The sequence below is a fragment of the Schistocerca piceifrons genome, chromosome 7 (assembly GCF_021461385.2).
Source record: "Schistocerca piceifrons isolate TAMUIC-IGC-003096 chromosome 7, iqSchPice1.1, whole genome shotgun sequence".
NCBI lineage: Eukaryota > Metazoa > Arthropoda > Insecta > Orthoptera > Acrididae > Schistocerca > Schistocerca piceifrons.
Window position 1 is genome coordinate 9,612,949 of NC_060144.1, and position 22,651 is coordinate 9,635,599.

General features: G+C 47.9%; 14 non-coding genes across 14 annotated transcripts; all 14 read left to right on the forward strand.

The window, feature by feature from the left end:
- The first annotated feature begins 2,747 nt into the window (after positions 1-2,747).
- Trnak-cuu lies at positions 2,748-2,820 on the forward strand. Its single transcript has one exon. It is a non-coding gene; the product is annotated as a tRNA-Lys (tRNA).
- A 321-nt stretch (positions 2,821-3,141) lies between these two features.
- On the forward strand, positions 3,142-3,213 carry Trnat-agu. The gene has a single exon. It is a non-coding gene; the product is annotated as a tRNA-Thr (tRNA).
- Positions 3,214-15,065: 11,852 nt separating this feature from the next.
- Positions 15,066-15,138, forward strand: Trnar-ucg. Its single transcript has one exon. It is a non-coding gene; the product is annotated as a tRNA-Arg (tRNA).
- Positions 15,139-15,576: 438 nt separating this feature from the next.
- Positions 15,577-15,649, forward strand: Trnak-cuu. Its single transcript has one exon. It is a non-coding gene; the product is annotated as a tRNA-Lys (tRNA).
- A 321-nt stretch (positions 15,650-15,970) lies between these two features.
- Positions 15,971-16,042, forward strand: Trnat-agu. The gene has a single exon. It is a non-coding gene; the product is annotated as a tRNA-Thr (tRNA).
- A 551-nt stretch (positions 16,043-16,593) lies between these two features.
- Trnar-ucg lies at positions 16,594-16,666 on the forward strand. The gene has a single exon. It is a non-coding gene; the product is annotated as a tRNA-Arg (tRNA).
- A 438-nt stretch (positions 16,667-17,104) lies between these two features.
- Positions 17,105-17,177, forward strand: Trnak-cuu. The gene has a single exon. It is a non-coding gene; the product is annotated as a tRNA-Lys (tRNA).
- A 321-nt stretch (positions 17,178-17,498) lies between these two features.
- Positions 17,499-17,570, forward strand: Trnat-agu. Its single transcript has one exon. It is a non-coding gene; the product is annotated as a tRNA-Thr (tRNA).
- A 548-nt stretch (positions 17,571-18,118) lies between these two features.
- Positions 18,119-18,191, forward strand: Trnar-ucg. Its single transcript has one exon. It is a non-coding gene; the product is annotated as a tRNA-Arg (tRNA).
- A 438-nt stretch (positions 18,192-18,629) lies between these two features.
- Positions 18,630-18,702, forward strand: Trnak-cuu. Its single transcript has one exon. It is a non-coding gene; the product is annotated as a tRNA-Lys (tRNA).
- Positions 18,703-19,023: 321 nt separating this feature from the next.
- Positions 19,024-19,095, forward strand: Trnat-agu. Its single transcript has one exon. It is a non-coding gene; the product is annotated as a tRNA-Thr (tRNA).
- A 2,145-nt stretch (positions 19,096-21,240) lies between these two features.
- Positions 21,241-21,313, forward strand: Trnar-ucg. Its single transcript has one exon. It is a non-coding gene; the product is annotated as a tRNA-Arg (tRNA).
- A 438-nt stretch (positions 21,314-21,751) lies between these two features.
- Trnak-cuu lies at positions 21,752-21,824 on the forward strand. Its single transcript has one exon. It is a non-coding gene; the product is annotated as a tRNA-Lys (tRNA).
- A 321-nt stretch (positions 21,825-22,145) lies between these two features.
- Trnat-agu lies at positions 22,146-22,217 on the forward strand. Its single transcript has one exon. It is a non-coding gene; the product is annotated as a tRNA-Thr (tRNA).
- The last annotated feature ends 434 nt before the right edge of the window (positions 22,218-22,651 follow it).

Genomic DNA, 22,651 nt, shown 5'->3' on the forward strand with positions numbered 1-22,651 from the left:
GCAGACGAAATTTCAGCTTTCATTGCTTGTTCACCATCTCACAAATCTCCTGGTCCGGATGGCCTTCCTAAGGAATTTTTTGTTCGCTTTTGGACTATTATAGGGCCTGTTTTTACGGATATTGTAAATGAAATCTTGAATGGTGGCACAATTCCAGCCGATTTCAAGAGAGGTACGGTTGTCCTGATACCAAAATCTGCTGGTTTGAAGACAGCTAGTGACTTTCGTCCTTTAACCCTTTTAAATTTTGATTATAAGACGGCTGCTAGGGCTGTTAATGCACGTCTATCCCTCTTGCTTACACCTGTGATAACTCCTTGTCAAAGCTGCTTTCCAGGGCGCTCCATATTGACTCCTCTGGCGGGGTATCGTGATGTCGTGTCGATTGTCGCTGTCACCAATATTTCCTGTGCGCTTTTATTTGTTGATTTTAGTAAGGCTTTTGATCGTGTGTCCCATTCGTTTTTAGAGCTTCTGCTGCGCCGACTCGGTTTTAATGAAAAGGCGCTGCTGGTACTTAAGAATATGACGACTGGTATTTCTGCTAAGATTGACATTAATGGCCAGCTAACGAAGGTCATTGATATTAAACGTGGCGTCCCGCAAGGTAGCCCTTTATCCATGACCCTTTATGCTCTCTCCCTTCAACCACTCCTCTCTCGTCTCAACTCGACACTTCGTGGTCTTACGATTTCTGGGGTTACCCTGACAGCAACAGCTTATGCTGATGATTTGGTTGTTTTGCTTCGTTCCGCCGCCGAAGTGCCGCAGTTGAAAATGGAACTAGATAAATTTTCTGCGGCCTCCGGCTCTCGTCTCAACCCCCGTAAAAGCAAACTTCTGAATTTGCGGGGCTTTGAAAATGTGGTTGTTCCGTGGGTTACGGCTGTTGAACACCATACACATTTAGGCATCTATCTTGAACGGTGTCCTCTTCGTATGGCTGCAAAAAATTGGCAAGTGGCCATTTCCAAGCTTCAAGGTGTTTTATTCGAACACTCATGGCGTTCGATACCGCTACTGCAAAAAAAGCGTGTATTAGACACTTATGTTTTATGTAAAGTATTTTACGTTGCTCAGTTGTTTCCGCTTCCAAGAATGCAGGGTGCAAAAATGGTCCAGCTTATCAACAGATATATTTGGCGGGGGCACATTTTTAAATTACGTTGTGATGTTCTTACGAAGCCGCGTCTTGCGGGCGGCTTGTCGTTCACCGATGTCCGTGTCAAGGCTGCGGCCCTTTATGTTAAGCGCACCCTCCATCTTTTATTTTCTGAGTCCCCGACTGTTACTTCGCGATTATTCCATGTCGTTCGTCCTGCGAGCTTGTCACCGCCTATTAACGTAGGGCCTCTAAATGCGAAGCTACGGCATGTTCGGGACTTCTACATTGAGATTAGTTATCTGGATCTCCACTTCCAACGTCGTCCTGTTTTTACTATGCGAACACTGCTTGACAAATGGCACAGGTCTTCTTCTTCCATCCCGATTGTTTTGCAATATCCCCGTTTTAATTGGCGTCACATATGGACGAATATTAGCTTACCCGTTCATTCAGCACCTGTTGCCTCCCTATGGTATAAGGTAGTTCACCAGCTGATTCCTACGAATGAACGACTTCATCGCATAGGTTTAAGTGTCTCTCCGCTTTGTCAAACGTGTGGTTGTGTTGATACACTCCAACACCGATTTACCTGCGCTGACCGTCTTCGCATGTGGTACTGGCTGCGCCGACGATTGGCGTTACACACCAGGAGCTCGGAATCGGCATTTACAACTGATATTCTCTGCTGGCCGGAGACGGTTTTTTATCCCGGGACAAAGAACAATACCATTATGTGGCTTCTTGGCCGTTACATTTTTGCAGTGGTTGATGGTGATGGTATTTCCGATTTTATTTCGTTTATTGGTTACATGCTTCATGAGTACTGGACGCAACAATCTTTCCCACATCTTAAGAGGGACTTTGCGAATATGCTTAGTATTGTCTTCGAAAAGCAGGGGATTGGTTAAGTTTCCACTTCTCTTGATCGCTCCTGCGCCAGTTACATTAATGGCACCGGTATCGGGGCATACTGATCTCACTTCACGATAGGGAAGACATTCTCGCTAGCTCTTACTTATTTTGCTTTCCTGCCAAGCTTTTACCTGTTTGGATAGACACTGCATCACAAGCCCCGTGTCCACATATAAGTATCATAAGACTCTGAACCAAGGGAAAAAAAAAACAAAAACAAAAAAAAAAAAAAAATGGATAAGGCGTCGGACTTCGGATCCGAAGATTGCAGGTTCGAATCCTGTCACGGTCGAGTTTTTCCAGTTCTGCAAAAGATGCATGCTGTTTTACTGAGTTGTTTGAGTACTACAAATCTAGTTGAAAGTTGCTGCTGTCCGCTTCCTGGCTGCAAACCGGCGTCTACCTGAAGCTCAAGCAAGACAAAGGGGTTGTGTAGCGAAATTTTCGGCACAGTGCCGATCAGGAGAGATTTTTGGAACTACTGCGTCTGACTCAGGACCCAAGAGCTGCGCCACAGGCGTCTGCGCACAGTCGAGCATGTGTGTTGAATAATGGTGCTGATAGCCACGTATCATTTCAAGTAGATTTGATGCCTTTCGGAAAATTTATTTCATTGAATAGGAATTGTAGCTCATTTGTGGCAGCAGGAAATAAGCTGTAGTCAAAAGGATCTTCCATAGATGGTCGCAGGTCGCATAAATACTGTATGGCTCGTGACGCGTTGTGTGGAGCCCGGCTAGCTCAGTCGGTAGAGCATGAGACTCTTAATCTCAGGGTCGTGGGTTCGAGCCCCACGCTGGGCGGCGCAAAATTTTGTGTCTACGCGGATGCAATCTGCGCCCCTCTCGTGAGCCTTGCGTAATGAACGTAACGGGTTACGACGATGCCTAGCTTCGTATGAATATCAGAGGAATGGTTTTTGAAGCTGAAAGTAGCTCTGAAATGAAATAAAAGTGTTGTTTTGGAATTTTAGACGTACATCGATATCGTGTGAGATGTGTAGGAAAGCAGCAGCTGTGCTAACTAAATACAAATAATGGTCGCTAATGCGGTGCGTTTCCAGCTGAAGGGCTCCGATTGACTGGTCCATAAGATTGAAGTACCCGAAATGTGCACTAGGCGGCGCCTCCTTAGCTCAGTGGCAGAGCGCTGGTCTAGTAAACCAGAGGTCGTGAGTTCGATCTTCACAGGAGGCAAAAGAATTTTGTAACAGCCCCTTCTAACGTAGATCTCACAGTTCCGTTTCAGCCGCGCTCGCGAGTGGCCGCTGTTAACTGTTGCGCTGCACTTCAGTGTTTACATCGCTGTACTTGTGCTTCGCCGAGTGCCGTCCGTCCGTTAATCTCCGTGTTCGTTCCTGTTCCGTGATCGCTCTTTCTGGTCTAGCTGCTGCTACTTGGAATTTCGGTTGTTTAACCGAAATTGCTTCGCTGGATTAACCATGGCTACAAACCTCAGGAAGAATACTCTGGTATTTGCTTTTGACAAAGAATCCCGTCCTGTTCAGCCGACATCCCTGGAAATTGATGACTGGATTACACAGGTAATTGGTCTAAATTCTGAAACCGTTCATACCTGGCAACTGGATCAGGAAAAATACTGTATTTTTGTCAAGTTAATCAGTGCTTCGACTGTTGATAAAGTGTTACGAAAGTGGGGCTATGAAGTAGATTTTGTGCATAGAAATGGTTATAAAAGTAAGGTTTCCATCTATAGAGCGGACATTCATTACAAAACCGTTCGTGTCTTGAATCTCCCCATTGAAATTGAAAATGATAAGATTAAGGAAGCTCTTTTAAACTACGGAGACGTTAAATCAATTGCAAATGAAAGATGGTCGCCTCGCTTTAAACTGCAGTGTTTTAACGGGGTCCGCTGTGTAGAGATGGACGTTAAGACGAATATTCCGTCTCACATAACTGTTTGTGGGTATAAGGCACAAATTGTTTATACAGGTCAGGAAGCTACATGTCATATATGTAACGAAACCGGCCACTTCAGACAGGAATGTCCGCGGCGAACTGTTGTGCTTAAAAGTAATTTGATACAGCGTCAGAAGCTTACCTTAAATGATCTGTTACCAAAGAATAGCCCGGAACAACTGGTTGAGGATGTTTACGCAGCGGGACAAGCTGATGTCTCCCTTCACGATAACAGTCAATTTCCCCCGTTAACAACAAAAGGAAACCCCGTTGCCTCTACTCGTGAAACTGAAATGCAACCGAAAAAACGACCTCTGGAGATAACTGATAGTTGCTCAGAGGACGAGCTGTCTTGTCCCACTCCCTCATTTCGCAAGCAAAAACAGTGCGATGAGAAGGCAGAGGAACCTGAAGGCAAAATGCGAATGGAAACTAATGAACAGAAAGATAATACACATACGGTACCAGAAAATGAAAGGGGTGTAAGTAGCATTAATTTGCAAGACACAACAGGTGCAGTAGCCGATTGCAAAGATCAGAATCTATCTGTTAATAAACAAATTCAGGGAGAGGATGCAAAACTGCAGTCTCCATTTGTTTACCTCGATCAGACAGTGAGTGAAATTAATAAAGAACGAGGAAGTGGTGGCCAAACTGAAATCACGGTCAACACCTCAGGGCAGGCGCCGGCAACCGAAATTGCTAAAGCGTCTGCTGCTGCTCCAGATAAGCCGCGAAGTAAAATACCGACGCAACCAAATGAGAATGTAGCTCGTAACCAAGGGAAGGGAAAATCCAGTAGGGGCGACCCAAGCCCAAAGAATGTTCAGTCCGAAACGGTCGTACACGAATCACTGGAGGAAAAATCAGAAAGTTTACCAGGAAATCAGTCTGCTTGCGGCACAAGAGAAAACATCAGAAGTAGAAAAAAACGGGACAGTAACTAATAAACTGATTGAAGTGTTATTCCATGTTCAGCCTTCCGAGAAAACTGTTACAGCTTAACTGAACCCTGAACCACAGTAAACTAAATTAGTTCAACAAAACAACTACATAGTGACAGCACAATGACGCAATCTTATTCTGTCACCACTATAAACATAAATAAAATCACGACCGGTTTGAAATTATCAGCCCTTAAGGAATTTTTGTACGAATCCGCGACTGATATTGCCCTGTTACAAGAAGTTCTAATTTCGGATTTGGTAATTCCCGGTTTTGTCAGTTACATAAATGTGTCTCCCGAAACAAGTGTTGGAACAGCTATTTTGGTAAGGGAAGGGATTACAGTAAGCGAGGTGGAACGACTGGAATCCGGAAGGGGAATAGGACTATATATCTATGATGTGACTATCATCAACTTGTACGCCCCTTCAGGAAGTTCTCATCGAGCTGACAGGGCACGTTTCTTCAAAGATGACTTAATATACTTGTTAAGGAAATCACCAAGACAGTTATTACTTGGAGGTGATTTTAATTGTGTTTTACATCGAAAAGATCAGTTACCTAATTTTAATTTCTCAAGTGAACTAAAACAATTAGTTACTGGTTTAGAATTAAAGGATATATGGGAAATCAAATACCCCTCCACTGTTGAGTTCACTTATGTCACGGCAACATCACGTAGCAGGATTGATAGACTATATATTTCTAAAAATCTTGTAACTTCCGTGACAAAAGTAGAAACCATTCCTACGTACTTTTCAGACCATTCAAGTGTCTTAGCTTGCATAAATCTAACAAGACAGCCGGTTCGCCGATTCAAGAATCAGTGGAATTTGAACACTTCCTTGTTAGTTAATCATGATTTAGAAGATCTGATTAAAGAAACATGGGCAATATGCCTGCGAGCCCGTAGTAGATATGCCACTGCTATTGACTGGTGGGTTAAAATGGCAAAGCCAAAGTTGAGGAAAGTTCTTATTCAATACAGTGCCCAGAGCGCAAGGGAAATGAAATGCACTATAGAGTATTACTATTCCGTTTTGAGAGATCTATATGATCAAGTCTCAGCAGGTTCCTCACTTCGGATAGCAGACATAAAAAAAGTCAAAGCCAAGTTACTTAATATCAAGAGAAGTCAAATGGAAGGGCTGAAAATAAAATCGAAGGCAAATTCGGTGTCAGCAGATGAAACTACTTCCCTATATCATTTAATGAAGCATACGAAAAACGGGAGAAGGACTTTTATTGAAGAAATTCGAACAAAACACGGCACGATTCTCAGAACCCAGCAGGATATCATGGACGAGATTTATCGCTATTATTGCGAGCTATATTCTGTACATCAAAGTAGTGATGCTTCCTTGGAAGAATTCCTTGACATCCTAGCCCCACAGCTGACAGAAGATGACAACGAAAATTTTCTCGAGGTTGTCAGTGAAGAAGACGTGTATGAGACTCTGTGCGCCTCGCCACCAAAAAAATCCCCAGGACCGGATGGTCTGCCAGCAGAGTTTTACATCCGTTACTGGCGAATAGTAGGTGCGAAAATCACGGACATTGTAAATGAGGTTATTCAGGGTAAAATGATTCCGGCTGAGTTTAAGGAGAGTAAAATTGTTCTGGTGCCAAAAAATAATGGAAAGAAAGATTTAAATAATTTTCGTCCAATTTCACTGCTGAATTCTGATTATAAATTAATAGCTAGAATAATAAACAAGAAAATTTCATGCCTTACAGATAAAATTATTAGTCAACATCAGAACTGTGCGCAAAGCAGAACCATTTTTCAAAATCTAGCGGAATTCAGGGATATCATTGCAATAACTTCTGTAACAAACATAAAGTGTGCTTTATTGTTTTTAGATTTTTATAAGGCGTTCGATGTAGTTAACCATGAATATCTTCTGCAGACATTGAAGAAAATAGGTTTCAACGATAGGGTTATCCAGTTGATTAAGAACATAGCAACTGGAATAAATGCTAAAATAGCGGTGAATTGTCAACAATCCAGGCCGATGCAAATACAACGAGGTGTTCCTCAAGGAAGTCCTCTGTCCATGTCGCTCTTCGCAATTTCGCTGGAACCTTTCCTCCGACACGTCCATGCTACATTAAAAGGCTTAACACTATCAGGAAACAAAACAGTTATAAGAGCCTATGCTGACGATATAGGGGTCATTATAAGGAATAATGACGAGGTAACCACGCTAGCAACAGTGATTGATTCGTACTGTAGAGCATCTGGAGCCAATGCAAACGGAAAAAAAAGTAAGATGTTAAATCTCAGAGGTTTTGATAATATCAACGTCGAGTGGGCAAAATTAGTCCGGCAACATAAAACACTTGGGATCACCCTGACAGCATGCCCTATGAAAATGACGGCTTTAAATTGGAAAGTTGCAGCAGATAAAGTGCAAGGAGCCATTGTAGAGAATTTAACTCGATATATGAACCAAGTTCAACGAACACAGTATATCAACTCATGCATCCTTGCTAAGGCTTATTATACTGCCCAGCTGTTTCCAATACCGAGAATGATAGCGAGAAGAATAATGTCCAAAATCACAACATTTTTGTGGAGAGGTGAAGTGTTCAGAGTACCTGCTAAAGTAGCCACTTTAGATCCTAAAAATGGTGGACTAGGATTAACTGACATAACGGATAAAGCCTCTGCTCTTTTTATCAAAAGGCAAGTTAATTTAATAAGAGACTCGCGAGAAAGCATAACCAGCCAACTTTTCGAGATCATTAAACCTCCAAGCCTGCTTCCCCCGATTGACGTGCAGAATATCAACAGTCGCTTACAGCACGTGAGGATTTTCTATGTTGAGTTTAGTTATGTCAGTGTCGAACTCAGGCAGTCCCGACACTTAACATCGAGAGCCATAATGCGGGAACGAAAGAAAAGCGAAGGAAGAAACAAAATAGAACGACAGTTTCCAAACATTGAGTGGACTGAGATTTGGAAAAACATTAGTTCTAATGTGCTCACGTCTAATATAAAAACGTCACGGTACAAGACAGTTAACAACATAGTTAGCACCAATGAAAGACTGCACGCAATCGGACTCTGTGAAACAAATTTATGTCAACAATGCCATCTAGTTGACACAGTAATTCATAGATATACTTGCAGTGGTCACATGAATAGTTGGAAGTGGATCCGGGAGCAAATAGCTCTGATTACAAGAACATCCCCTGAGTCTATATCGCTGTCATTGATACACAGGCCTGAAGCACGCTATTTCCCAGAAGCAAAAAATAACGCTGTGTACTGGTTGCTGGGAAATTTTGTTAACTACGTCCTTAACAAATTAGGATCCGATAGCATCATAGAGTTCAAGGTACACATGCTGTGTGAGTTCCACAAAATTAGAAGCTATTCGAATCACAAGAAAAAGTTCGGTAATATGCTAAAAATTGTATTTGAAAGAATGGGCATTGGTTAATATAAAAAAGAAGACTGTGTTGACAGTGATGTATTATAGTTACCTTAAGGATACTATTTAAGATTTTACAGTATATTTATTATGTGTGCTTTCTCTACTTCAGAGAGTAGTTTTTTGAAATTTATAAGCTAATGTACAGAACTTATGTGACATTGAGATTGTGTGTCTAATAGTGCCAAACACAAAACATGAAAGGTGCATTATTGGCTTATACTAGAAATTTGGAAACAGACAGTTTTTATAGAAATTTCCTTATCGATTGGTTAAAACCATAAGATTCTATCCGATAAATGTAATATTCAATGGCTGGCACATTGCCCTGTTCATTTTTGCAGTGAAAGACTGATTATATTGATCTGATCACTTGAAATACTTAGGTTCAATTAATGTCCAGAAAGTGTAGTTGGAAGACTAGTCAACTTTATTATATATCTCCTTTCCGCCATTCACAAGTATTTATGTTTAATTTAATTCTTTCTGGTGATTTAGTCAGTAACACAATCTTCTGTTGTCTTTCCTTAATGTCAGCGCAACTGAAATGATCAAACCGCTTTGTTTAAATAACTTCGTGTATGTATAACTTAGTATGTATTTGCAATGTGTAACATTGTTTTTTTAATAAAGGTTTTATAAAAAAAAAAAAAAAAAAAAAAAAGCTCAGTGGCAGAGCGCTGGTCTAGTAAACCAGAGGTCGTGAGTTCGATCCTCACAGGAGGCAAAAGAATTTTGTAACAGCCCCTTCTAACGTAGATCTTTCGAAAAAAGCGGTCAAGGATATAAAAAATTATGAATGGGTTCGGTATTTAAGAAATGCTCTCGCAAATGAATAGTGCGAATGGTGCTATTAAAGTAGGCACCAGAAACTGCTGCTTTTGCATCTAGAGGGTTGGATCCCCTCCTTCGAAAGCGTCAGATTGTAAAGCCTGGGCTACTCTCAGGGTGGAATCTCCGTCTTCGAAGATTGTGTGTGTGTGTGTGTGTCTGTCTGTCTGTCTGTCTGTCTGCCCGCTGCTGTCGCTGTTCGTTCGTTCGTCCGTCCGTCCGTCCGCCTGCTGGCTGTCCATCGCAGTCGTCGTAACCGCCGCCGCCGCCGCCGCCGCCTGCTGTTCGTCCGTCTGTTCGCCGCCGACGCCGACGCCGACGCCGCCTGCTGTTCGCCGCTGCCCAACGCCGACGCCGCCTGCTGCACGTCTGCCTGTCCGTCGCCGTTCGTCTGCAATGAGTACTCCCACCTCCACCGTCATCTACACCTCCCCCTCCCCCTCTCCCACAGTCACTTCCTGGAGTGCCGCCTCTGGCCTCCCTCCTTCCACCTCCCCTTCCCTTCCTCCACTTACCCACCCCCCTCTCTCCTCCCCTGCTGTATACCCACACCTCTACACCCTTCCTCCTGCCTCCACACCCTCAACAGCTCCCACTACTACCCCCGCCTTCACGTACGCCTCTGTTGCCGCCGCTGCTGCCGCCCCTCAGGTGGTTGGCTTCCCCTCTCTCACCGACCCCGTCGCTTCGTCTTCTGCATCTCCCGCACGCATCACGTTGCGCCGAGCCACCATCGCCACCACTGAACCAGCTGCTTCTCCCGGTGCCTCCACTATGCCACAGGGATCTGCCACCCGCCACCTCCCTCTCCTCCCCGTCCCTCTCCCCTCCTCCCAGCCTCCAGTCTCCAAAAAACCCCAAAAGCGCGTCCTTACCGACTCTGCTCCCGCCACTTCCCATAAAAAATCAACGCCACCTCCCCCTCCCCCTGCCGTCACCATGGACACCACCCCTCCTCCTGCCACCCCTACCTTGGCCCCCACCCTCCACACCTTTGTCCTGTCCACTCCCGATCCTAAGTTCCTCGACGCTCGTACCCTCACCAAGGAAATACGAAAGTACTTACCTGGTGCTCCCATCTCCCAACTCATTCCCCACAGGGACTCAGTCCTTATCAAGTCCCCGTCCCCATCATTTCACACAGACCTCCTGCGAAAACTCCCACGAGTTATGTTTGGCCCCCACGCCTCTCTGACACCCTTCCTTTCCGCTTCCACTCCTCGTCAGCCCCAGCCTCCCCGTCGCCCCCCCACCTACACCGCTGTGATCACCAAGCTCAGCCCGGTGATCACAGAGGATGAAGTGTTGGTAGAACTGAACTCCCACCCGGACTTGGAAATCCGCTCTGCTCGCCGTATCCACAATGCCTCTGGTCCCACCTACCTCATGCGGGTATTCTCTGAGTCCGCCCCGTCCATAGACCATCTCCTCACCCAGGGTGCCCTGATATACCACCGTCGCCACCCTGTTGAATCCTCCAAATCCCCTCCCCAATCCTACCGTTGCCAACGGTGCCTGATGTACAATGACCACCTGACTCCCGACTGCAAAAACCCCCCCACCTGTCCCCATTGCAAGGCCTCCCACTTTCTCAAGAACTGCCCCAACCTCGCTGCTCCTCCTTCCTGTAATACCTGCAATGGCCCCCATCCCACATACTCCCACAAGTGTAAAGCTAAACCCCCTCCAGCCACCCCTGAACTTACAGTCCCAGTTCGTCCCGTCGATCCTCCTGTCCATCCTAACAATTCCCTCCGTCCACCCCCCACGGCCGAGGACATCATCCGGTTCATTACCGTTGTACTCCAAAACATTCACCCTTTCCAGCGCCCGCACACCTTCCAACAAATATCCCTTGCTGCTCGCTCTGTTTTCCACCTGAACACCTTCGCCACTTACTCCCACAACCAAGCCCACTTCACCTTCACCCGCCTCAACACCCTAGTTTAAGTCTCTTCCCTTCCCTCTCTTCCCCCCCTCCTTCCCGTCATGGCGCGGCACGAGTCTCGCATCCTCTTCCAGAACATTCGCTCCTTCCGCTCCAACAAATACCTCCTCATGCACACCCTCTCCCACCACCAGGTCGACACCTTCCTCTTGAACGAAACCTTTCTCCAGCCCCACCATTCTATCCGCTCCTCCCCCTATATCCTCCACCGCACTGATGCTCCTGGTCCTCATGCGCAGGGTGGAGTCGCGATTGGCCACCTTAAGCATATCCCCGTCCGGCCACAACCTCTCCTCAATGACCCCACTGAACACCTTATCCTTAGTGTCTTCTTCCCCTCCCTCACCATTACCTGTGCCACCATCTATGTCCGCTCCACTGCTCCTCTTCCTTATGACTTCATCTCACACATTGACCACACCTTCTCCACCTATGTGATTGCCGCCGACCTCAACGTCCATAGCCGCACTCCTGCTGCCCTTCGGCGGTGGCATCAGTTCCTCTCCACAATCCAGGGTGACCTTGTTCCCATTCCCCAGCACACCCGACCCGAAAGTAACACCACCCCCGATGTTGTCATTGCCTCCGCCAACCTCCTTGGGCGTATCACAGTCGCCGTCCTTGACCCCACAGGTAGCGATCACCTCCCTGTCCTTCTCACCATAACGTCTGCAAACCGCCCCCCTCCAGCTCCGCAACCTGCACCCCCTCCCAAGGTCGTCCATGACTATCGCCGTGCCAACTGGGATGCCTACCGGGACTCCATCTCCACCCAGGTCGAAAGCCACCCTCTTACCTATCGCCATCCTGACGACATCATCCGCGCCTCGTCCTTCCTTCAGACAGTAATTAGTGACGCCGTGGAGGCCCATGTTCCTACTAAAACCATCCACCCACACCGTCCCACTCTCCCTCCGCGGGCTGTCCTCCTCCTCCGTGAATCCCGCCGCCTCTATCGCTCCTTCCTCCGCACTCGTGACAGGGATACACTCCAACACCACCGGCAAATACAGCGACACGTACGGAACCTTATTACAGCAACGAAACGCCGGGACTGGCGCCAGACCTGCACACGACTCAATGCCACCCTCCCTATCAACTCCTCCAAGTACTGGTCTGCCTTCCATCGTCTTACTGGTTCCCTTTCCGCTCCCCACTACCCCCTTCTCCATGACGATCGCCCCCTTCCAGACAACCTCAGTAAGGCGAACCACTTCGCTTCCCACCTTTCCGAGGTCTTCTCCATCCCCGATGATCCCCACTTTGATTATTCTCTTTTCCCCACCGTCATGGAACGTGCTGATACCTCAGTCGCTCCACTTGCTCCTAGTCTCCAGTACTTGGGGCAGTTGCCCCCCTCCGACATCAACACTCCCATCACAGCACAAGACATTAAGCTTCTCCTCCAGTCCAAACGCAACACGGCCCCTGGTCACGACTGTGTCACCTACCGTCACCTTCGAGAAAGCCCCTATTCCTTCCTAACTGTCCTCGCCCATCTCTATAATGTCATCCTCTCTACTGGCTTCTACCCTGACCTGTGGAAGACCTCCCGCGTCCTCCTCTTCCTCAAACCCAACAAACCCCCTTCTGCCGCCTCTTCCTATCGTCCCATCTGCCTCACCTCCGTCTTCAGTAAGGTCCTTGAATCTATCCTCTCCCACCGTATCCATCGGCACCTTGCTCAACACCACCTCCTCCCCCTTACCCAGTGTGGCTTCCGACCCTCCTTCTCTGCTGACGACCAACTCCTCAACCTTGTTCACCTTCTGTCCCTCCAGCTCAACTCCCGTCGCTCCGCCATTTTTGTTTCCCTTGACCTCCAAAATGCCTATGACCGTGTATGGCATCCCGGTCTCCTCTTTAAACTCCAAACCTACGCCCTGCCTATCAATTTTGTCCGTCTGGTCGCTTCCTACCTCTCGCACCGTCCTTCCTATGTCACCCTCCACAACACCAACTCCCGTATCTTTTATCCCACGGCTGGCGTCCCCCAGGGTTCTGTCCTCTCCCCTCTCCTTTATCTCTTGTATACAGCTGATATGCCCAAGCCACCCCCACCAGTTCACCTTCTCCAATACGCTGATGACACCGCCTTCCTGGCTCTCTATCCTACCCTTCAACGGTCTCAACGTACCCTCCAAACCCACCTTAACCAGTTCACCACTTGGTGTAACCAGTGGCTCCTCCGTCTGAACCCCTCCAAAACCCAGGCAATCATCATAGGCCGTACCACTCGCTCCTTTCGCCTCCAAGATTTCTACCTCACCCTTTATGGTCGTCCTATCCAACTCACCCCCACCCTGAAATACCTTGGCCTCACCCTTGACCGACACCTCACCTGGACCCCTCATCTCCTGACCATCCAGCAGAAAGCCCATTCCCGCCTCCGCCTGCTGAAACTCCTGTCCGGCCGGACATGGGGATTGCATCCTTCTACCATCCTCCACACCTACAAATCCCTCATCCGTCCTATCCTCTGTTATGCCAGCGTCGCCTGGATCTCCGCCCCCACCCGCTTTTACAAGGCTCTCCAAATCCTTGAACGCCATGCGCTCCGCCTTGCCTTCCGTATCCGCCTTCCTTCCCCCACATGGCTCCTGTATGAACTGATCCCCTTCCCCCACCTCCTCTTGTTCATCCAACATCTCCGCATCCTTTACATTGTTCGCAGGGTTGATCCCCCCCACCCTCTGGTTTCCTCCTTCCTCTCCACCCCTCGCCCGTTGCCGCGCCTCTATCGCTGTATCCCTCCCTCTCTCCACCTCCACACCCTCCATCTCCTTCATCAGGGCAATTTCCAACGCCTCCCCCTCCCGGATGACGAACTTCGCCGTGACATATACCCTTCCTTCCAACTATAACCCGGCCTTGTTCCCCCCCCCCTCCCCAGGGCCCCCTTCTCCTCTTTCCTCCTTCTCCCAGAGCGGATTTTCCTCCATCCCCCCCCCCCCCTGAGACCCTGCACCCCATACTTGCCTCTCTCCTTCCCACATCCCTCCCTACCTGGCCCTCTTCCGAGCGCCCCCCATTCCCCTCCCCCATCTCTTCCCCTCCCTCCCTTCTTCAGGTCTCCCTCATCTCCTTGAACCTGGCAGATCCTCTGTACTGATCATCATCAGTGTGCCACGTCAGTGTTGTTTCGTGCTGTTTCTCGTGTGCGTCCAGAGGTGTGATTTTAATTGTGTACTGCCTTGAGGTTCGCCGTCAGTGTTACGTTGTGTGCTATGCCATCCGTCAACACCTTTATGCTCCAGTCATACTGTGCCTTGTGTTCTTTTAATCGTCGCAGAGTGTGGCTTTTTGTGTGTGCTACTTTTAAACAGTTTTTTTTTTTTATCTCCATTTTACAGTCACCCCGTTTTTTTGTATATTGCCTTCCATGATGTTCTCCCTTTTTTATATCTATGTTCGCCTTCTTCTCTCCTTTGCTGTTTTTAAATGTCTTCTCTTGTTTTGTTCTATGTCTTTCGGCTGAAGAGCAGCGCATATGCTGCTGCCAGCCCGCCCCGATGGGGAATTGAAATACAATAAAGAAAAAAAAAAAAAAAAAAAACTGCTGCTTTTGGCAGTCTCCGGAGAATGCCGACGTGGAATACTTAGTTCTTGTGATGTATTTTCTACCCCTGGTAGAGACCCTCGCGGTTGTCGTCGTCGTCGTCGGCGCCGCCGCCGCCGCCGCTTTGGTAATAGCGGCAACTCGCCATTGTATGACATAGGGTGAGGTACCTTCTGCAAGCGACTGAGATGGCAGTAAGCGATTGAAGCTGATTTGCAACCTCTTGTTTGATCAGCGTCACAAGGGCTTGAATGTAACTTGCGATGGGACACAGCAAGAAGTAGCGTCGCCTTTTTAGTACTGAAATTGGAGATGGAGAATTGCGTCAAAGATGGGAAATTCATTCCGGCAAGCGTACAAATGGCGACAATGAGGTGTGTGTGGGGAAGCATATTGCGCCAGTGACCGTGTGGCCTAATGGATAAGGCGTCGGACTTCGGATCCGAAGATTGCAGGTTCGAATCCTGTCACGGTCGAGTTTTTCCAGTTCTGCAAAAGATGCATGCTGTTTTACTGAGTTGTTTGAGTACTACAAATCTAGTTGAAAGTTGCTGCTGTCCGCTTCCTGGCTGCAAACCGGCGTCTACCTGAAGCTCAAGCAAGACAAAGGGGTTGTGTAGCGAAATTTTCGGCACAGTGTCGATCAGGAGAGATTTTTGGAACTACTGCATCTGACTCAGGACCCAAGAGCTGCGCCACAGGCGTCTGCGCACAGTCGAGCATGTGTGTTGAATAATGGTGCTGATAGCCACGTATCATTTCAAGTAGATTTGATGCCTTTCGGAAAATTTATTTCATTGAATAGGAATTGTAGCTCATTTGTGGCAGCAGGAAATAAGCTGTAGTCAAAAGGATCTTCCATAGATGGTCGCAGGTCGCATAAATACTGTATGGCTCGTGACGCGTTGTGTGGAGCCCGGCTAGCTCAGTCGGTAGAGCATGAGACTCTTAATCTCAGGGTCGTGGGTTCGAGCCCCACGCTGGGCGGCGCAAAATTTTGTGTCTACGCGGATGCAACCTGCGCCCCTCTCGTGAGCCTTGCGTAATGAACGTAACGGGTTACGACGATGCCTAGCTTCGTATGAATATCAGAGGAATGGTTTTTGAAGCTGAAAGTAGCTCTGAAATGAAATAAAAGTGTTGTTTTGGAATTTTAGGCGTACATCGATATCGTGTGAGATGTGTAGGAAAGCAGCAGCTGTGCTAACTAAATACAAATAATGGTCGCTAATGCGGTGCGTTTCCAGCTGAAGGGCTCCGATTGACTGGTCCATAAGATTGAAGTACCCGAAATGTGCACTAGGCGGCGCCTCCTTAGCTCAGTGGCAGAGCGCTGGTCTAGTAAACCAGAGGTCGTGAGTTCGATCCTCACAGGAGGCAAAAGAATTTTGTAACAGCCCCTTCTAACGTAGATCTTTCGAAAAAAGCGGTCAACGATATAAAAAATTATGAATGGGTTCGGTATTTAAGAAATGCTCTCGCAAATGAATAGTGCGAATGGTGCTATTAAAGTAGGCACCAGAAACTGCTGCTTTTGGCAGTCTCCGGAGAATGCCGACGTGGAATACTTAGTTCTTGTGATGTATTTTCTACCCCAGGTAGAGACCCTCGCGGTTGTCGTCGTCGTCGTCGTCGTCGGCGCCGCCGCCGCTTTGGTAATAGCGGCAACTCGCCATTGTATGACATAGGGTGAGGTACCTTCTGCAAGCGACTGAGATGGCAGTAAGCGATTGAAGCTGATTTGCAACCTCTTGTTTGATCAGCGTCACAAGGGCTTGAATGTAACTTGCGATGGGACACAGCAAGAAGTAGCGTCGCCTTTTTAGTACTGAAATTGGAGATGGAGAATTGCGTCAAAGATGGGAAATTCATTCCGGCAAGCGTACAAATGGCTACAATGAGGTGTGTGTGGGGAAGCATATTGCGCCAGTGACCGTGTGGCCTAATGGATAAGGCGTCGGACTTCGGATCCGAAGATTGCAGGTTCGAATCCTGGCACGGTCGAGTTTTTCCAGTTCTGCAAAAGATGCATGCTGTTTTACTGAGTTGTTTGAGTACTACAAATCTAGTTGAAAGTTGCTGCTGTCCGCTTCCTGGCTGCAAACCGGCGTCTACCTGAAGCTCAAGCAAGACAAAGGGGTTGTGTAGCGAAATTTTCGGCACAGTGCCGATCAGGAGAGATTTTTGGAACTACTGCGTCTGACTCAGGACCCAAGAGCTGCGCCACAGGCGTCTGCGCACAGTCGAGCATGTGTGTTGAATAATGGTGCTGATAGCCACGTATCATTTCAAGTAGATTTGATGCCTTTCGTAAAATTTATTTCATTGAATAGGAATTGTAGCTCATTTGTGGCAGCAGGAAATAAGCTGTAGTCAAAAGGATCTTCCATAGATGGTCGCAGGTCGCATAAATACTGTATGGCTCGTGACGCGTTGTGTGGAGCCCGGCTAGCTCAGTCGGTAGAGCATGAGACTCTTAATCTCAGGGTCGTGGGTTCGAGCCCCACGCTGGGCGGCGCAAGATTTTGTGTCTACGCGGATGCAACCTGCGCCCCTCTCGTGAGCCTTGCGTAATGAACGTAACGGGTTACGACGATGCCTAGCTTCGTATGAATATCAGAGGAATGGTTTTTGAAGCTGAAAGTAGCTCTGAAATGAAATAAAAGTGTTGTTTTGAAATTTTAGGCGTACATCGATATCGTGTGAGATGTGTAGGAAAGCAGCAGCTGTGCTAACTAAATACAAATAATGGTCGCTAATGCGGTGCGTTTCCAGCTGAAAGGCTCCGATTGACTGGTCCATAAGATTGAAGTACCCGAAATGTGCACTAGGCGGCGCCTCCTTAGCTCAGTGGCAGAGCGCTGGTCTAGTAAACCAGAGGTCGTGAGTTCGATCCTCACAGGAGGCAAAAGAATTTTGTAACAGCCCCTTCTAACGTAGATCTTTCGAAAAAAGCGGTCAAGGATATAAAAAATTATGAATGTGTTCGGTATTTAAGAAATGCTCTCGCAAATGAATAGTGCGAATGGTGCTATTAAAGTAGGCACCAGAAACTGCTGCTTTTGGCAGTCTCCGGAGAATGCCGACGTGGAATACTTAGTTCTTGTGATGTATTTTCTACCCCAGGTAGAGACCCTCGCGGTTGTCGTCGTCGTCGTCGTCGGCGCCGCCGCCGCTTTGGTAATAGCGGCAACTCGCCATTGTATGACATAGGGTGAGGTACCTTCTGCAAGCGACTGAGATGGCAGTAAGCGATTGAAGCTGATTTGCAACCTCTTGTTTGATCAGCGTCACAAGGGCTTGAATGTAACTTGCGATGGGACACAGCAAGAAGTAGCGTCGCCTTTTTAGTACTGAAATTGGAGATGGAGAATTGCGTCAAAGATGGGAAATTCATTCCGGCAAGCGTACAAATGGCGACAATGAGGTGTGTGTGGGGAAGCATATTGCGCCAGTGACCGTGTGGCCTAATGGATAAGGCGTCGGACTTCGGATCCGAAGATTGCAGGTTCGAATCCTGTCACGGTCGAGTTTTTCCAGTTCTGCAAAAGATGCATGCTGTTTTACTGAGTTGTTTGAGTACTACAAATCTAGTTGAAAGTTGCTGCTGTCCGCTTCCTGGCTGCAAACCGGCGTCTACCTGAAGCTCAAGCAAGACAAAGGGGTTGTGTAGCGAAATTTTCGGCACAGTGCCGATCAGGAGAGATTTTTGGAACTACTGCGTCTGACTCAGGACCCAAGAGCTGCGCCACAGGCGTCTGCGCACAGTCGAGCATGTGTGTTGAATAATGGTGCTGATAGCCACGTATCATTTCAAGTAGATTTGATGCCTTTCGTAAAATTTATTTCATTGAATAGGAATTGTAGCTCATTTGTGGCAGCAGGAAATAAGCTGTAGTCAAAAGGATCTTCCATAGATGGTCGCAGGTCGCATAAATACTGTATGGCTCGTGACGCGTTGTGTGGAGCCCGGCTAGCTCAGTCGGTAGAGCATGAGACTCTTAATCTCAGGGTCGTGGGTTCGAGCCCCACGCTGGGCGGCGCAAAATTTTGTGTCTACGCGGATGCAACCTGCGCCCCTCTCGTGAGCCTTGCGTAATGAACGTAACGGGTTACGACGATGCCTAGCTTCGTATGAATATCAGAGGAATGGTTTTTGAAGCTGAAAGTAGCTCTGAAATGAAATAAAAGTGTTGTTTTGGAATTTTAGGCGTACATCGATATCGTGTGAGATGTGTAGGAAAGCAGCAGCTGTGCTAACTAAATACAAATAATGGTCGCTAATGCGGTGCGTTTCCAGCTGAAGGGCTCCGATTGACTGGTCCATAAGATTGAAGTACCCGAAATGTTCACTAGGCGGCGCCTCCTTAGCTCAGTGGCAGAGCGCTGGTCTAGTAAACCAGAGGTCGTGAGTTCGATCTTCACAGGAGGCAAAAGAATTTTGTAACAGCCCCTTCTAACGTAGATCTTTCGAAAAAAGCGGTCAAGGATATAAAAAATTATGAATGGGTTCGGTATTTAAGAAATGCTCTCGCAAATGAATAGTGCGAACGGTGCTATTAAAGTAGGCACCAGAAACTGCTGCTTTTGTCCTCTCCCCTCTCCTCTACCTCCTGTACACAGCAGATATGCCCCAACCCCCCCCTCCACTGCACCTCTTGCAATATGCTGATGACACCGCATTCCTCGCCCTCGCTCCTACCCTCCAACGGTCCCAACGCCTTCTCCAAAATCACCTTGACCTTTTTGCTGCATGGTGTAACCAATGGCTCCTGAAACTCAATCCTTCCAAGACCCAGGCAATCATCGTAGGTCGTACCACTCGCTCCTTCCGGCTCCTGGATTTCTCCCTTACTGTCTGCGCACGTCCTGTCCGTCTCACCCCCACCCTCACCTACCTTGGCCTCACCATTGACCGTCACCTCACCTGGATCCCTCATCTCCGATCCATCCAATCCAAAGCCCACAACCGCCTCCGCCTCCTCAAACTCCTCTCTGGCCGGACATGGGGGTTGCACCCCTCTACCATCCTCCACACCTACAAATCCTTAATCCGTCCCATCCTCTGTTATGCCAGTCCTGCCTGGATATCTGCCCCCCCTAAATTCTATCAGTCCCTCCAGATCCTTGAGCGTCATGCACTCCGCCTCGCCTTCCGTATCCGCCTCCCGTCCCCCACGCGGCTCCTCTATGATCTCATTCCTTTCCCCCATCTGCTCCTCTTCCTCGAACATATCCGCATCCTCTACACCTCCCGCCGTCTTGAACCCCCTCACCCCCTGGTTGCTCCTCTCCTCTCCCATCCTCGCCCCCTGCCCCGTCTTCACCGTTGTGTCCCCCCTACCCTCCATCTCTACACCCTCCATCTCCTTTCCCAAGGTGGCTTCCGTCAACTCCCCCTCCCGGATGATGCCCTCTCTCCCTCCATTTATCCTTCCTATCAACTCTGATCCTCCCTCCCCCTCCTTTCCTCTGTCCTTTCCCTGGGCTCCCTCTTCCCCCCCCTTCCGTCCTGTTTCCTCCCCACTACACCTCTCCCTACCTCCCTTCTCCCCCCCAGTCCTTTTGTCTTCCCCTCCTCTGCCTACCCCCCTCCCTGTCGCGTCTGCCCCCCACCCCTCTTATGGGTCCTCATCCTCCATCAGCTCCTTTCCCAGTTCCCCCCCCCTTCGCTTTTACTCTCCTTTCCCCCCCTTTTTGTTTTCCCATCTCCTGTTCAGTTTCCCCCCACCTGCTCTCGACTGTGGTGTCACCTTTGCCGACTTTTTCGTGCTGTGTTCTAGTGCCTATTCAGTGTTGTGTTGCGAACAGAAACCATGCTGTCGCTGGGTGTGCGTTTTATATACTTTGCGAACAGAATCCAGACTGTCGCCGTGTTTTTTTTAATTGTCTATTGTTTCCCCTGTCTGCTCCGTATGTATTTTTATTCGCTTCATCATCCCTCTGTTGTTTGTTTTCATTTCCCCATTTTCTTTTCACCTTGTTACTCAATGAGTCCCCGATTTTATCGCCTGTTTTTTATTATTATTTATTCTCCTGCTCTTTGTCAGAAAACCTGTAGGCTGCAGAGCGGCGTCCTAAGCTGCTGCCAGCCCGCCCCCTTCGGGGGGAATTGAAATTCAATAAAGGAAAAAAAAAAAAAAAAAAAAAAAAAAAAAAAAAAAAAAAAAAAAAAAAACTGCTGCTTTTGGCAGTCTCCGGAGAATGCCGACGTGGAATACTTAGTTCTTGTGATGTATTTTCTACCCCTGGTAGAGACCCTCGCGGTTGTAGTCGTCGTCGTCGGCGCCGCCGCCGCTTTGGTAATAGCGGCAACTCGCCATTGTATGACATAGGGTGAGGTACCTTCTGCAAGCGACTGAGATGGCAGTAAGCGATTGAAGCTGATTTGCAACCTCTTGTTTGATCAGCGTCACAAGGGCTTGAATGTAACTTGCGATGGGACACAGCAAGAAGTAGCGTCGCCTTTTTAGTACTGAAATTGGAGATGGAGAATTGCGTCAAAGATGGGAAATTCATTCCGGCAAGCGTACAAATGGCGACAATGAGGTGTGTGTGGGGAAGCATATTGCGCCAGTGACCGTGTGGCCTAATGGATAAGGCGTCGGACTTCGGATCCGAAGATTGCAGGTTCGAATCCTGTCACGGTCGAGTTTTTCCAGTTCTGCAAAAGATGCATGCTGTTTTACTGAGTTGTTTGAGTACTACAAATCTAGTTGAAAGTTGCTGCTGTCCGCTTCCTGGCTGCAAACCGGCGTCTACCTGAAGCTCAAGCAAGACAAAGGGGTTGTGTAGCGAAATTTTCGGCACAGTGCCGATCAGGAGAGATTTTTGGAACTACTGCGTCTGACTCAGGACCCAAGAGCTGCGCCACAGGCGTCTGCGCACAGTCGAGCATGTGTGTTGAATAATGGTGCTGATAGCCACGTATCATTTCAAGTAGATTTGATGCCTTTCGTAAAATTTATTTCATTGAATAGGAATTGTAGCTCATTTGTGGCAGCAGGAAATAAGCTGTAGTCAAAAGGATCTTCCATAGATGGTCGCAGGTCGCATAAATACTGTATGGCTCGTGACGCGTTGTGTGGAGCCCGGCTAGCTCAGTCGGTAGAGCATGAGACTCTTAATCTCAGGGTCGTGGGTTCGAGCCCCACGCTGGGCGGCGCAAAATTTTGTGTCTACGCGGATGCAACCTGCGCCCCTCTCGTGAGCCTTGCGTAATGAACGTAACGGGTTACGACGATGCCTAGCTTCGTATGAATATCAGAGGAATGGTTTTTGAAGCTGAAAGTAGCTCTGAAATGAAATAAAAGTGTTGTTTTGGAATTTTAGGCGTACATCGATATCGTGTGAGATGTGTAGGAAAGCAGCAGCTGTGCTAACTAAATACAAATAATGGTCGCTAATGCGGTGCGTTTCCAGCTGAAGGGCTCCGATTGACTGGTCCATAAGATTGAAGTACCCGAAATGTGCACTAGGCGGCGCCTCCTTAGCTCAGTGGCAGAGCGCTGGTCTAGTAAACCAGAGGTCGTGAGTTCGATCTTCACAGGAGGCAAAAGAATTTTGTAACAGCCCCTTCTAACGTAGATCTTTCGAAAAAAGCGGTCAAGGATATAAAAAATTATGAATGGGTTCGGTATTTAAGAAATGCTCTCGCAAATGAATAGTGCGAACGGTGCTATTAAAGTAGGCACCAGAAACTGCTGCTTTTGGCAGTCTCCGGAGAATGCCGACGTGGAATACTTAGTTCTTGTGATGTATTTTCTACCCCAGGTAGAGACCCTCGCGGTTGTCGTCGTCGTCGTCGTCGTCGGCGCCGCCGCCGCTTTGGTAATAGCGGCAACTCGCCATTGTATGACATAGGGTGAGGTACCTTCTGCAAGCGACTGAGATGGCAGTAAGCGATTGAAGCTGATTTGCAACCTCTTGTTTGATCAGCGTCACAAGGGCTTGAATGTAACTTGCGATGGGACACAGCAAGAAGTAGCG